The sequence below is a fragment of the Anopheles cruzii genome, chromosome 2 (assembly GCF_943734635.1).
Source record: "Anopheles cruzii chromosome 2, idAnoCruzAS_RS32_06, whole genome shotgun sequence".
In the NCBI taxonomy this organism is placed as follows: domain Eukaryota; kingdom Metazoa; phylum Arthropoda; class Insecta; order Diptera; family Culicidae; genus Anopheles; species Anopheles cruzii.
The window spans coordinates 19,509,871-19,520,133 of NC_069144.1; positions in this window are offsets into that span (position 1 = coordinate 19,509,871).

The window sequence follows — 10,263 nt, forward strand, 5'->3', positions numbered from 1 at the left end:
CGGCAAACATGACAGCAGCGGCACTGTTTGTTGGTGGGTGGGTGTGCGTGGTAAAGAAAGTTGTGGGGGGAGGGAGTTGCGCATCAGCCGTTGCGGCAGGAGCACCGACTTATCGCGGCATGTTGTGCGATAGGCCTCCCAACGCAACGGATCTCGCGGGTTGCTGTTTTTTTTTCTTTTGACGAATAAACGGCTGTAAATATAAAGTTTTCACTTCTCGAACGTTGAGTTGTGGAATGTAAAGAATGTTTCAGTATTCGTTTGTTCAAATATAGTATGGTTGATTTCACAATGGTATTCCATTTTAGCTTCATTTAACCCGAAGACTCATACAAACGTCTATCACATTTTCAGGTTGATCAATGCATCGCTTTGTCACAGATTCCGACAACCTTTTTTGAGTAAGGAGTAATCTTTTCAAATTTTTTTCAGTTCTTTTCATGTTGTTTAAATCCTTGTTGCTTCGCAGGCTGTTCACTTTTTTGTGTTATATCTATTCTGTAATGTGCAAAAGTTATCAACTGAGAAAAAGATTCCACTTTTAAGCACTGCTGGTCAAATTTGTTACCTTGCGTTTAAACATTTGATACAACCTTTCGGTGTAATATTAATTAGATCAAAAAGAAAATAGGCGAGGTAATTATAAAATCAGATTGAGCCAACCTGACCTACCTGCTTACCCAAAACATGGTTCAACTTTTATTCAACTTCAACTTCAACGTTCAACTACTAATATTTAATATATATCTATTTTTTCTCTAAGTTCATTACATAAAATTATACTTCTCTACGTTGATGGAATTAGTACGCAACCAATTTTCTAGTGAGTGAAATTTTTATTAGTTGCACAAGGCGCTCTCTGCTGATAACTTGCCGCGAACTGTACGACGAACCGTGTGCTTGTTGCAGACGCACCGTATCGTCGCGGCATTGTTTTGGATATTCCGCCCCAAATACCGTGCATTTTCCGAAAGTTTTTCCGGTTCCCGCTCCCGCAGCGGCATAATCACCGACGGCGAGCGTGTGTAAATGACACCGGCACCGGGCCCAGTGAAGGTGCAACAGGTTGCCGGAATTCCGCGGCCTTCCGCGGGTGGCTTTCCAGCCAGGAGCATCCCGTAACCCCCGGGATGGCACCGGAGCATGCGCCGACGGACGAGCCGACTTCGGTTCGTCCGTCGGCGGCGGCACCGAAACCCTTCGGCGTCGGGTTTTCCGAGCCAGTCGACGGTGGGCCGCTATCCCGTCAACAGCATGCCGGTGCAGCATCTCTTCGAATTCCTTCGTCCGCGGAAGAGCGCTCTACGCGCTCATTGTTGTTGGCTCATTGGTGGTAGGCTGATGCAGCCGTGGCCCGTTCTGCTGGAGTACGTTGCTCACCTGCGCTGCAGCACTCTGCGGTAACGGGCGCGGTGCGGGAAAAAAGGAAAACATGCCGCCGCAAATGGTGCCACCAGAACCGGTCGTGTTCCGGACCTCACCGGCCCCCGGCGGGCGGCAGATAAGCGGGGAGAAATCCAATCGCCGAGGCCGGCGGCGGCCTCTTTGGTCATTAGCGGGTCCGAGTTAGAAAGGTTTAGCGATATGATTTGCCGATTGATTGTAGGTTCGATCCGCTGGGGGCCGGACCACCACCGCCGGACATAGCACACGCGACTAATTTGCAGTTCATTCCAATCCCACGCAGAACCTCGCGTTGTGCAATTAACTAAAGATGTTTGCTTGTACGAAGAATGAAGAAAGCTCGAACGGAAATTTCTGTGAATTGAATTTAAATTTCCATTTGGATTTAGTAATTCAAGCTAGCTGGCCAGCGTTTTCATATCACTGAGTCGACACATTGCATAACCTCGTTCAGAATTGAAGTACTGCGCAAAAAACATTCCGTTCTGAAAAAGCCTGACGATGGATCAACTTGAGGTGTCGTCGATTGAACGCCGTTCGAGAGGCGCCACTAGTTCGTCGAGTGTACAAGTTCCTCAGCTCTTGAGCCGTTCAATCACTGCAGCCTTCTGCAGCTGGCTCTAGAGTAATTCTGGAGTATTTTCTGCAACCATGGTACCAATTGACGTAAGAATTTCTTCTCATAGTTGAAATTTTAAGTAGTAGAAAAACATTTCTTTCCCTTTCGGATGTCATTACTTATTTATTTTAGAACGATTAGGCTTCATGGGGACCAGGCCACACATAATACGGAGCCCAAGTCAAGCAAAGCAATGACAGCAAAGATACCAATCGTTGGAACGTGCCAGAATGCCCACTGTTTTCCATTTACCCCGCAAAAATTAAATGTTTTTCGAAGTTTAATCGAGTAGAATTGAGGCTTTTTATCCAAATCCGAAATATTACAAGTGTTGGCTTTGCTCTCATACTAACATATAAAACGCAGAAACTGACATTCCATTTACTGAAGGCTTACAAGGCTAAGTATCAAATAAGGCATACACGGACAGCTCTAGGTACGGCTTAGAACTAACTATCTTTTTTATAGAGAAGTTCACATACGAACCAATCAATATAAATTACAAAAAGGAAATAATAATATACATGTAAATAATATAAATTGAACTAAGATACTCTAATCAACAATGATAGATAATATTTAAAAGTAAATTAAGTAAACGACTGATTCGAATCATTTAACATTAGTTTTGGACAAACGAGAATGTCAAACTATTGACCCGAGTTCGGTGCCCGTTACCACTCATTAAATCACAGTTGCTTCCCGCTTCCCCACAGTCCACCTCCAGTCCTCTGCAGCCGAAAACCAGAAATTAGTTCAGAATTTTATTCCAAAACGAACCAGAAGTTGCGCATTCCTGAAACAACCCAAGAACCCTGCGCCGTTCGTTCGAAGACTCTTCGTTAGCACGTAGCGCCCTCTCGAGCGGAGTCCTCTTCGGCTCCCGCTCATTATCCTTCTTCCCGATCCAGAGCTTCTGCACTGCAGGATGGGTCTGGGACGTTACTGCGGCAGTGACTCTCACTAGCGGCATCCGTGCACTCCAACATGCATGGTAAACACACACACACCGACAGACCTGAGCGTACGTAAATGAAGTCAGTGCCATTCCCCGTCAGTGGTGGTGGTGGGTCAGGTGGTCGGCACAACAACGGCCGCAGCGGAACAATGATCGGGCCAGCAGCATCGGAAGGCACGGGCATGTTTACCTTGGTACGATTCGAAGGTACCTTACGCTTCGGGTGGCTGCATTTCATGGTCCAGTTAAAGGGTCGCACCGCACCGGTCCGATGCACCGAGCACATGCACCGGTGGCGCACCTACCTGTCTGCATCCGTTGCATCGTCCGCCGTCGCTCCGTTGGCGGGAAAAAGCTAATCCATATTTCACCATCACCACCTCCACCAGCACGCCGGAACGGAGCGGACCACCGCGCGATCATGCTCTGCGGTCTGTAGCCCGTCTGCTAGCATTGCCCCCTCGGGGCGTCTGGTCTGGCCAGAACCTACCCACCAACCCGATGCTGATGTTGGCGCAGGCCGTGCAGTCAAAGGGCAAGCCGGATCCTAGGCAACCGGGCCCAGGCAGCCCCCACAACAGGAAGCGACGCAGCGAGCGGCCGTTACATTAGGCCCCCGCAGCATAGTCGACCCACAAACACACACACGGAGTCCGAATTTTTGCATCAACAAAGCGCATCGGACCACGCACCGAGTTTCCGGTAAACACACACACGAACACACGGGCACGTGCCGTGCCGGCTGCGTAGAATACGCAATGTTGTTTGCGTTGGTCAGTTCCGAAAAAGGGCCACTCGGCAGCGGCAAGCGGCTGTTGCTGGTTGCACTCGGCCAGCCGCACGACGAAAGCTGCCGCATTTTCACGTCGGTCGGAAAATCGAAACCAAACGGATCCGTTTTCCAGCTGATCGGTCAATCGACGGGCGGCCGGGTGGACGGAACGGAACTGCGTCGGGAGAGACTTTTTTCCCAGGAAACCATTGTTTTGGGAGGTTGTGTTTAAACGGTACTTTGGCCATAGTACAATGGAATGACCCTCGTTATGTGTTAGGACCATTGGAATGTAAGTTGATATCGGTCGCTGAGCCATTAAGTAGTGGGTTTCACTTCATCCTTGCTTTACTTATCTTTGTCAACATTTTTGTTAAATTAAGTGGTACTTCGGTGCTGGTGCGGTTTGGATGAATAGCATAGCAGTTATGGCATGTTAGTTGACTTGCGAATACAATGAATCGAATACACTAGAGCCGAACGGTCGTTTACGCACATTTAATATCTTCATAATTATATAATCTAATGCTTTATTTGGAGCTTTGTTCGTTTAGAGGCTCGTGAAGGATGAGTTTAGATAGTTCATAAGAAGTGTGTCTTAATATGCCTTTATTTCGTAGGGCAAAGGGGTTTTTATATTTATTTATATTTGTTTGTTTATCTATTTAGTTATTTATTTTTATTCACGATGAACTCAACGGGTCAAGCGGCCTAGTAGACATTTAGAAATAATAAAGGAAAAACATAACCTACAGTTTACAGTAAAAACATAGACGTAGAAATAATAAAGGAAAAACTTGACCTACAGTTTACAGTAAAAACATAGACCAGAGGCCAGAATGAGTGAAATAAATGTAAGCATAAATATAAAACAAAATTTAAACCCTGAGGGACATCAGACACATTAGAATCAAGCGCAGAATCATCGATTTTCACACGAAAATTAATGTTAGCAATAACTAGAGCGTTAAGAAAAGTGAAATAAGCGAAATCGTGTGCTAGCGTCTGCGCCATATTTCGAAGTTTTTAGGACGCATTATACGAAATAAGACGTCCATAAGCCCAAAGGGCCTCAAAAGACCGACTAAGGAGACTTCGAGGACTATTATCGCCCTATCTGGTACCTATCAGTGTGGCATGCGTCTTGATATGTGCATTTTAGAAATTATCTTTCAGGCTCTGGTTTAAATTAATGAGGACGAAAATCGAACGAATGTACGAAGCCTAGGCCAAGAACATTTAAAAAATCAGCCTTTTCACAGAGCGCCGACACCAGCCGAAAACCGCTGGTGATGGAGAATTGCTGTCACCTTACAAGGTTGGCAAGAATATGTTGCAAAGTGTCGCCCGTTGCCAATAAGTCGCTTTACGATTCTCGCGCCATAACGAGCTCGCCCTACGCCGACTTCCCACTTCCCAGGTTGCTGCTGCACACAACACATGCACTCCGTCAAATGGTCGTAAGCTGTGACACCATTAACAAAAAAAAAAAGTGCAGCCACATCGCCCCCGGACGCAACTATCGCCTTTCATCACACTCAGTGAGCAGCGTTCCGTCAGGACGACCGAAGGCCTTGCCGTTACACGCGCGAAAGGATGCAGTCACCATCGCGCCGCGACTTCATCGGAGTGGAACAATTTAGATACCCAAATTAAAGCTGCACTTTTTGCGTAGTCGGGTCGGCGGAGATAAGTGTCCCGGACCCGGAAGGCCGGTAGTTTGGCTAAAAAACCTGGAGCACAATTCAAACGTTTCACACCGAGTGTTCTAATGAGCACAGGCATTAAGAATCGCGCCCGATTCACATCACCTGCAGTCAGCAGAAGGCAGGCATAATTCAGATGCCCGCTCAAGTCCCGTTCCGTGGCCCACACATATTTTGAGAGCCACCAGAAAGGACACTTTTTTTTGGTTATAAAACAAAAGCCTCGAACCCATCGAAGCACCACTTCGAAGTTCGGATTCGCTTGAATCCGTTTTTCTTTTAATGGACCATTCGAGCTGGCGTGATGGTTGCCTAATGACCGACACTATCGCTTTTCGGACAGCTTTTTGTCAGCACATGTTGCGAGCCGTTCAGCTGTGACTCCCAAAATCGAACATTCCGGATTCCAACATTCCCACCAAGCGTCTCCATCGGCGCGCCTCAGGTGCTCATGGTGGGCCACAGATTTCGTAATGGTTTCACGTCAAGTGGGGCTGCATAAAGAACACCCGTGGAAGGCGACGGAAAAGTATGCGCAAAGCTCGTAAATTTGCACCACGAGAGTGGAATGGCAGGCCGATACAGATCTACAATTACCGATTCGTTACGCCTGGACCTGGACCACTGAACCGCCGAGAAATCGCGCAAGTATCGCGAAGAATCACTGGGCAGGATGTATTACAGTTCTGATCAAAGTTTTTTCCCGTTTTTCTTCTTCTTTTGACCACTTCGATTTCGGGAATTCCAACGGCGGCGGAGAAACTTTCGATTCGTGCCCGATTTTGATCGCTTTTCTTTCGCTTTTCACGTTTTCTACTGGCAAATGGACAGCCGAAGCAACGCGGGAACAGCGGACCGAGATGCGAAGGGCACCAAAATTACGTCCATAAACAATGGTAGATGAGGTGATAAAGTCATCGCAGACAGCCAGTTGGTGGCCCCCAGACCTGGCTCGCCGATTGTCGCGTCCCAATTCCCGGCAGGTCTTTGGCAGTGAGGTCGCGAGTGAAAAGTAACATATTTGGGTGAAGATAAAGTTCGACAAGTTGTAGAGCCGTTTTTTTGGAGCTCGAAGTTGCTTCTCAGGCGGTCAAATTTATGGTTATCAATTTTGGATGGCGTCTGGCACTAAGCGGAGTGTGGAGCACTTGGAATTTTTGCACTCACCGCCCATCGGTTCGGCTCACCTTAGGACGGCTTTTGGGGTTTCGATTATCGAACAATTATTTTACATCTTTTTACCACGACAAATTTGACTTGTAATTTGGGGAATCCATTAGAAACACCTTCATTATGGTGAGCTGCATCGAAATGTTTTTGTTTTTAAAGTTTTAATTTGAACGAAGCGAAAAGAACAGGTCTCAACTACACACAAAAGACCACAAAACAGTACGATTGCAGCAACTACAGCGTTTCGCCGGACAGCATAAAAGGACGGCCAGTACCAAAGGCAGCTACAAAGTCACCCAGAACTTTAGATAGTACCGAAAAATCAAACGTTGCACGGGAATAAAAAATAATCACCGTAAACTTTCCACTTTCATTCGCGCGCACGCCATTTGGGCTCCGGTGCCTACGTTGCTGCCCAACAGGGCGCGAGAGGGTCCTTTTCAATCGGTGCAGCATGATTTTGGATTGGACGCGCGCTACAAGAGGGTGCAACTGTAAAGGCGAGCCAAGAATAACTTGCAGCACTCCAGGATGCGTGGGTCGGCCTGGCTCGAGGGGGTCGGCGATGGCGTTTATAAATCTTTCTACGCGAGACCGTGCGCCACCGACGGCGACGTCGAACCTCGCGAACTGTAAAACGGGAAGCATGGGAAAAGTTTTTAATTAAAAGAAATTTTATGTTTCTTTGCGAGGGCTCTTCATACTGCCCGCCAAACACGGGGGTCCACCTTCCCAGTCTTAATCTATCGACACCGTTCGACCGCGAGGTGAAGAAAATCCTTAAGTCACCGTCGGTGAAGTCGAGCATCGACGGGACGGGATGATGATCCTCGAACCGCGGCAGGTCCTCGGCTGTTGGGACCGGTGCGAGAAATCGAAGAATCGATGGATTTGTTGCTTAATTTTCCATGAAGTAATTACCGCCGTGGGAATCACGCGCTGCGAGAGTGTTTAATGGTAGCAATGGTGCCCGGGTAGCTGCCCTGTGCTAGTGGTGCCCCGTTCATCATCGAGCAACGAAGACGTTGTGCATCGGAACCACCCAGAGCAGCGCTAGTTTCAGCATAAAAGCACTTGGAAAACGAAAAAAAAGTATCCGACAACTAACGGAATGTTTGAAAGTTGAACAAATTTGCACTTTCGCCCGATTCGCCAGGTGTTGCGCCCGTTGCATACCCTGCAGGGGTTTTCTCACAGCCTGCTGTAGAGGCGAATTGTTTGAAATGATTCTTGTCGTTGCTTGTCGATTCCGTGCTTCCGATCCGATTCGAAGATTTGTGTTGTTTCTTTTTCCGTTCGGCAACATCCCACCGCTGGGGAGCGGAAAATTTGATTAAAGGAAGAAGTATAATCACATCAGGCGGCCAGAGCGCCGAACGCGCCATCATTCATTTTGGTCGCGCGGAAAAATCGCGGAACGCACTTCGGCTTCCTAATGATTGATTCATGTCATTTTCGTTGCTTAAGCGCCCACGGTCCCCCGGGAGGCGGAGGGGACTGCTCGTCCGCGGAACATTATTCGAAATAATGAAGCACAATTCATTACTGTCCGCCAAACACAATGCTGCGGCAAATATACCGGCGAAGAGATGCCACAAATCATATGTTTTTGTCTTTCCACACAGTCTGGATGAACTCGAATTAGGAACTGAAAACCCAAATCGACTACTTTTGGAGGAGCATATTGCGACCTATAATTTGGATCTCCAAAGAAAGTGAAAAAGTTTCTAAATAAAAAGTGCTTTATTTAGATTAAAAAAGCTGTCAATTCATACAACAGATTATTAAAGAGTTATTTATTTGTTTCTATGTTTTTTTTCCTTTCACAGACAAACAGTTTAAGTTGAATAATTTTGCAAGAAATTGAAGACTTATAAAAGGCAACGGAACATAGTTTATGCTTAAAACCAAGATCTAGTAGTGAACATTTCTGGCAGTCATATTTGTCTTTGCTCAGTGATCAATTTTCCACCTATGTTACAATGTAATGTAACGTACTGTAATTTAGTTTGGCAGATTCTTCATGTCGTTATTTCTCACACTAACTAACTGGAGCACAACTTATCCCCAATAGTATCAATAAATAAAGATTAGACTTAAAAACTGATATGTGATGATGCTTTCATACTGTATGCTGCTATGCTTGCTATGCTTATTAATTATCATACAGTCGGTGGAATGGTCTGAACTACGACGAATCCTGGCCTACCTTGATTATTGGCATTAGCCATTAGAAATAGCAGGCGAAGGAAGATGCAAAAAACGAAAAAATGTCGATTTAATGTACTTGTAAATTTATTCTTTTACATACCTAAGTCCGTGTCTCCTCCTCCTCTCCGAATCTCAACGTAAGTTTAATTTATATAAGGATTTCAAGTTATAAGCCCATTTCTACATTAACTAATCACCTCTTCAGCTGTCAATCATATTATTTAGTATTCTATTATATGTATTTATGATTCAGAAATCACTTAACTTCGAGGATATCTCTAGATTTTATCACTCTTCTAATCGTTGTGATCAGTTTCTTTAATCCCGCTGTTCCGCAGGACCTTTCGCAATCGCTCAGCATTATCAAGCCTTAGTAAAAAGTTTCTTTTGTTGGCTAACTAATGGCCTCCAGAAGACGGCAGTAAAGTTTAACCATTTAAAGCGCACCACACAAGCAATGATAATGACACTGAGAAGCACCTAGTGCCCAAACCTGCCACTAGGCCCATTACAGAACGTTTCTGTCACTCAGCATTTCCTGCGACCCGGCCAAGCCATCCTTAGTCATGCTCGCTCCGTCAAGGAGCGTGCGCTAGCCGATTTATTGCATTCGACCGTGGTGATGCACAGCCACCGTGGTATTTTATGCAACCCATCTTCAATGGGCTCTAAACGTCTCAATGTCAGACACTAAACTGCGTCCTGCCAACAGGAGCGGCACACCGTCAAAGTGTCATTCAGACGCCATAATCCTTGCACATTTATACACTTCGGCCGAGGCCGGCCGGTTTCAAAGCACTATCCGTACGATAGTGTTGCCAGACAGAGAAAAGAGTCAACATTACGACAACGTTGCGTATAAAATTATGTACGGCTCAGTGTTTCTCCGCAGCACTGAAAATTCCGCTTCTCCCCCGGGCAGGCCCGTCAGGACATTACAAAAATATTCACCCAACCACAGACACACGTACAGCCCAACACCCTCCAGCTGGGACTCGACTACGATTGGAGACCCATCACATCCATCGGTGCATCATGGCACGGAGCCGGAGCCGAGGCCCGACGCTAACGGAGGCTGTTTAATTGTCAGCTTTTCCTCGAGCCTTTCTCGAGCAGCGGGAGTGTGTGGTAAACTGTACTGAAGTTGTTTCGCTTTCCCCGAACGGACGCTTGAAGCAGCCTCCCGTGAAGCGGCAGATGATGATGCAGAAGGTGCATTAAATGGATTGTTTCAAATACCGCTGACTAGTTGAAGGTTCTAATGCCCATCACTTGGCGTGAGATGAAGGATTTCCATCTAAATAGTTGCTGGCGGTGAGAAGCTTTGGGTTGGGACAATTTTTAACAATTCATATATTTGCTTATGATTCTTTAGCCTGGCGCTTAAGGAGTCAGCGATTTTGAAAATGAAGATTCAATTATA